Source organism: Lissotriton vulgaris, chromosome 5 (genome assembly GCF_964263255.1).
Source record: "Lissotriton vulgaris chromosome 5, aLisVul1.2, whole genome shotgun sequence".
NCBI lineage: Eukaryota > Metazoa > Chordata > Amphibia > Caudata > Salamandridae > Lissotriton > Lissotriton vulgaris.
The window spans coordinates 1,285,586,553-1,285,592,807 of NC_141693.1; positions in this window are offsets into that span (position 1 = coordinate 1,285,586,553).

Here is a 6,255-nt window from a genome sequence, read left to right on the forward strand (position 1 = left end):
TGGCAAAAGTAATCATGTATTCTACGCAATAAGGCATTTAATCATTCAAAGGTGATTGATTCCCTCAGAAACTTTCTTATGGTGTCAGGGCAGAACAACAAAGAGCCATTCCCCTTTTTTAGACATGAGTTATCTAAATGTGGTACTGCAATCAAGAGTCACCTGGAACTATCTCCAACAACATGCTATCCCATCCTGGCTATGGTCATTTCTCACTAGGAGCATTATCCGGGTCTTAAAACCTACAGAGTCAGTGCTTCTAACCTCTTCTTGACTTTCCATACTTCTTTTCTCAAAAGCGCCATCAAACTTTAGATAAACAAACAGCCCCCCCATGGGGGAGATGTGCTTTAAGACACCTCACAGTTATTAGCCAATTGCCATTTCTAATTAATGTTCTGAAGGAAAAAATCATGACACAATTACAATATTATATTGAGAACCATCTACTACAACATAACACATAATTGTGTTTCAGCTGGCCAGAGGTAAAATATTACAAGAATATCTCCTTCCATCCCTTTCTGTCTTTTGATGAAAGCCACTGATCACCCACAAACCTAAAGGACGAATCACAGGCTTCTGTTACAAATGAAAATATGGTTCTACTAAACTCCCTTGAGAACTAACTTGAGAAGCGGGCTGGGATAGAAGACACTGCCTTAAATGTATCTTCTCTTTCTTATCTGACCACTGTCAGGTGGTCAGAATTACAACCACAATGTCTTCCGCAAATAACGTTCATTTACTAGTCTCTTCTGCCCCTCATTCCCTATATGAGACCCATAGTGGAACTTATCTCTGCTGACAGGCTGCAATAATATGTATATAATCCCATTTGACTGGTCATCAAAAGCTGTGTAGAATCCTTGCTTTTTCCCTAAAGTGAAAAATCAGGCATCAGTTTCAATGCTGAGTTTGGCTTCCTTACCCTCAGATTAAAGCTAAGATCAAAAATACTAACCTGCAGTTTGTGAGGCGAGGGATCCTTAAGCTCCTTTTATCGGGGACATCACAGGAGTCCTCACTTCTGCGTTCACTATTGCAATACTGAGCATGTAGGAGCCCCCAAAATGCTAGGGTATTCAGATTCATGTTACAAGACATTGTCTTAAGCTGAAAACTTCATATGATGGTACCTGGCATTTTACCCGAGTAGAGTACAACACTAGTTTCATGATCCTCTTCACCCACCACAAAGCATATGTGGTTAGAAAAGCTTTCCTCCACAACACACACACACAAAACCTGAGATCCAGCACCACTGGGTTGATCTGCCTCTTGGATGGCTACATCCTGATTTCAGAACATTTCCAGCCCTATCTGCCTTCAAGAAAAGCCTTTTAACATATATATCATCAAAGACTCCTTCACAGGCACTGCCTGGGATACACTAGCACACCCCCTCGTGAGAAGGGCAGGTTCCACATTGCCAAGACCTGCTGATCTTCTACACCATCCTCCCAGTGGCCTAGGCCATCCACTTAGCAGATGGTGTTTTACCACTTGAAATATATGACTCAGTTCCAAATCCTGAAATTCTCATTGGCACAGAGTTGTGACATGGGCATAAGCTACATGTGACATCTGTTGAGTGCAAAGTGAGTTACTGCCAATTATCAATTGACATGATTGTCTGTAGATTTCAATTGAAGAGATGTTTCACAGAAAGCTGCAAACATGTATGCATTTTATAGGTCTTGTTGAAAAGTAAACACTGGTTAATGTACAGTCAATGCAGTCAAAAACTGACGGATCTTTTGTGACCATCACAGCCATTCTGGTTGTTTCATGATATATTTTTATTTTAAAAAAACAAAGAAAACAGGCGCTTATTGTGAATACTGGCAAAAACACAGTGATAGCCTAAACACAGACCACGCTTGCATGTGTTTGTGCAGGAGTCTCTTGTAGCAATTCCAACTTTTGGATACTATGTCAACCAGCACCTCCATGGATAGAAAGCGGGCTGTGGGGAGTCGCATCCACTGCACAAGCTCTGGATTCTGGCACCAAGATTCTTCAGACCTGTTATAATTCGTATTATACTGTTTGGTAGCACCCCTTCAAGGCCGCTAAAGGTCATTCAGGGGTGCAACATTCCTCCACAAGGCCAGTGAATATCGGCGCCATGTGTGAGGCTCAGCATCCCCTCTTCACATTCTACAGGGAGGCCCGTCATTTTAGGTTACCCCACTGCCGTTTGGGGTGTGTGCGCGGTGTTCCTCCATGCTGCTTCAATAGTGGTTCAGCAGCCTGCAGCGGCTTCTGAATTCTTGGGGTAGTCACTCGATATATGGAAAAGCTGCCAAGGTCACCTGCGTAGTTATGAAGTTTAATTCGAATTGGAGGGTCTGCCCTATGTGATAAAATGGCGACGTACAGTTGACTCCCTGGGACACCACTTCTGTCTTCAGTCTGGCTTGCGCCGGATGTTTCTGTGGGCTTCAAAGCCAAGGAATGTTCTGGCGTTTCCCTTCAGCCTCCATAAACTGGCTCCTCTCCCAGTCCGTCTTCAGATGAACACTGCCACTGGACCAGGAAAACACAAATACACAACCTCGGGGCAGATTTACAAGCCCCCTGCGTCACCGGTACATCATTTGTCGTGTCATACTGGTGGCGCAGTGGGCTCCTCCATATTTAGAAAGACAGGAAAAGCCACCCTGCATGCCTTTTCCTCTCCTTGTAAATACGGCCCCTTCACACAGCAGCACTTTACGTTAAAGGGGCGTTCCATGGGTGTAGCTGTGGGTGTTCCCACGCAACACCCATGGAACAAGACACATCTCCAGATTTACGCGAAATCGGAAATCTGGAAATGAGTCTTCACCCCTTGGGCGCGGCCGTGATTCTGCGCCTGTGCGGTGCTTTTAATAAGTGGGCGGGTTCATGGCAGCCCCCAGCCGTCATCAGCACACGCCCACCGCGGTGCATGACGGAAGGGGGCCATCATCAGCATAGAAGGGGTTAATGCTACGCCCCCCTAGAGGTGGCGTAGCGAGGCGTAATGAGAAGTGTTTTCATTTTTTCTCGTTTTTTCCTCTTTCAATGCATGCTGCATTGTACAGTGTGCATTGAAAGAGGAAAATGCCTTTAGTGATTGGTTTTGCCAGGATGGTGTCCCTTCCGGCACAAAACCAATCTCCCCAGGACACAGGAATCCTTGCACCCTGGTGCAAAGGTGCCTGTGCCAGCACATGACTGCAGTTTGCGTACCAGCGCAGGTGATAGCACAGAGATGAAACTTATTCTTGTAAATATGTTGCATCCCTGTGCTTCGGAAGTGCCGCAGCGTGGCGCAGCCAAGGGGCTTGCGGTGCCACGCTGCTGCGGCACTTCCTTGTAGATCTGCCCCCTCAAGTTTTGGCTTCCTTGCGGACTATACACAACAAACATAAACACCCAAAAAAGACACCTCGGGCAAAGACGTTTTGTAAGATGATATCTTTTCTTTTCATACGCAAGCGACGAGCCTCAACACAGGGTCCAGCTGGAGTCCTCTCAGGCTCCCTTAGTCTTCCAGGGCTTCGCACCAATGTAAACAAACCACATGAAACAAAATACGGGTTTAAACAAATCGTGCCAAGGTGAGCTGGCAATTCCTCAGTGTGGTGCTTTAACTGGGCCTTCTTCAATCAAAATCACAAAACACCCACCCTAGAAAATATGTCACTGATGAATAAATGTTAACAGAAGTCGTGACGTAAAAGATTCGTCATAGTATATTAAACTATCTGGCGCGCATACCCCATGATGCAGAGAAAGTCCCTGGATCTGAGCCCCCCAGCAGAGAGACATCTGCAGAGCAGTACCGGCACACCTGTGTACTGAGACCCGTACACCTCCGCCAGTGCATCTCAGTCCCGGTGTGCCACAGCCTGTGCTATTGCAGTACTGAAACCCAGATGGTCGCCTGACAATGCACCTCACTCTGCTGCTACAGCACACCTTCCTCTGAAAATATTGAACTCTGCCAAGGCACCGCCATGCCAAACGACAGCCCCTATTGTCACTGCTTTGGGGATCTTTAGACGATGCTGTCAATGCACCCTGAGCATGAAGTGCCAGGCATCTTTCCGTGCACCTACTGAAACCCGGAAGGCCCCCTCATACTGGGCCGCTAGTGCTACACAGCTCCTAAACAGTGGAAAGCCACACAGCCCTGCCAGGGCACCCCAATACAAGTCTTCAAGTAGCTTTAGGCTTATCAACCATTCGAGCAGGGAAACCTTGTAACTAGGTTTTCAGGATACGCACAATAAACATGCACAATGAAGGCTTTAAAATAATGAGTTTCATTAATTGTTATTTGCATTTGATTTTAAGATTTTGAAAATCTGAGTATACCATGATTTGATTTGATTTGATTTGAGGTTTTGTAAAGCGCGCATATGCCCTTGGACGTCTTGGCGCTAGAGAAAAACGTGTGACTAAATGCAACGAGTGGAGGCATAGTTTATCGGGAGTTGAACAGCCAGGTTTTTACGGATTTCCTGAAGGACAACAGGGAGGTGCTGTTTTTTATTACAAGAGGGAGTTGGTTCCAATCCTTGGCTGCATGCTGTAGGAAGCTTCTAACCCCCACCTAGCTTGTTTGAACCGGGGGAACTGTATCAATTTTGCCTCGCTGTAACGTAGTTCTCTTGTGGGGACATATAGCTTGAGATGTGTTCTAAGGAACAGTGATCCCGAGCCCTGGAGTGCCTTGTATGTTAGACATAGAGATTTGAATTTAATTTGTTTTACGAGGGGGAGCCAGTGTAGAGTATCCAGGTGATGAGATATGTTCTGATCTATGAATATTTAATATCAACCTTGCTGCCGAGTTTTGCAGACGTTGTAGTTTGGTCAGATGTTGGGCCTGCATCCCGGCATACAACGCATACCCGTAATCAAGTCTCGACAGAGCTAATGTGGTAACCACAGTTTTACGGGAATCCATAGGGATGTAGGGTAGTAGTTTCCTGATCATTTTCAGAATAAGCCACATGGTGGCTACTAGTTTGTTGGCTTGGGCATCAAATGTAAGTCTGTTGTCTAGCATCATACCTAGATTTTTAACTTTATTAACCGGTGATGGACAGTTACTGAGATTGGCAGGCCACTAATCCGGGGACCAGATTTCATTGTTAGTTCCCAGTAGCATAACTTAGCTTTTGTCCCCATTAAGTTTTAAACAGTTTCTCTCCATCCACAGACTGACCTGCTTCATGCAATTTTTAAACTTGTCTGCAGTATCTAGGTTGTCATCTGTGATTGAGACCACAATTTGAGTGTCATCTGCGTTTGACACAGGAAGGAAACCACATGCCCTAATAATTCCGGCTAGCGGCGCTACATATAGATTAAAAAGAGTTGGGCTTAATGATGACCCCTGTGGGACCCCACACAGGGAGCTGAAAGGCTTAGATTTTACCTCTCCCAGCTCCACTGTGAATGTCCTGTTATTCAGGAATGACGCCAGTAGTTCTCTTGCATATCGGTGGACCCCCGCTGTTGCCAGTCGATCCCGGAGTGTAGCATGGTTTACCGTATCGAAGGCCGCCGAGAGATCCAACAGGATCAAGGCGGCCTTCCCCCCGGCATCCAGTATACTCCTGAGTTCTTCCACTGCCATCAGCAAGGCTGTTTCAGTACCATGCCCCTCGCGGACGCCGTACTGAGAAGGGTCAAGGATATCCGCTTCTGCAATAAATTGAACAAGCTGTTTGTTCAGCAATTTCTCAAGGACCTTGGCACCGAAAGGAATCTGAGCTATTGGTCTATAGTTTTCAGGTTCTGATGGATCTAAGTTGGGTTTTTTGAGAAGAGGTAGAACTGATGTTGATTTCCAGAGGACTGGGTAGATGCCTGAGTTCACTATGTGGCCCATGAGCCTGGCCAGTTGCTCATTAAGAGGCTCCGGAAAAAGATGTCATATTTTTGGTGGACATGGGTCCACAAGTGCCCCTGATTTCGTTGACATAACTCCCTGATATACCTGCTCTAGCCCTGGGGGGCAAAAATTGAACAGCAGTTTGGATTCTGTGCCAGGACTCGGTTCTTTACTTGAGTTGATGTTTTCAAGAGTCGGGGCTTGCGGTTTAACAGATTTAAAGGATTCAAATTGGATGGATCAAAAACCCTCTGCTTTCCTGCATACCTCCTCTTCCTTCCTCCTCCAATCCTCCTAACCCAGTTAGAGCTTTATTCTCGTCAATCAAACTTTACACGTTTGATGTTCCACATGAGCTGCCTGCCTGCTCATCTCCA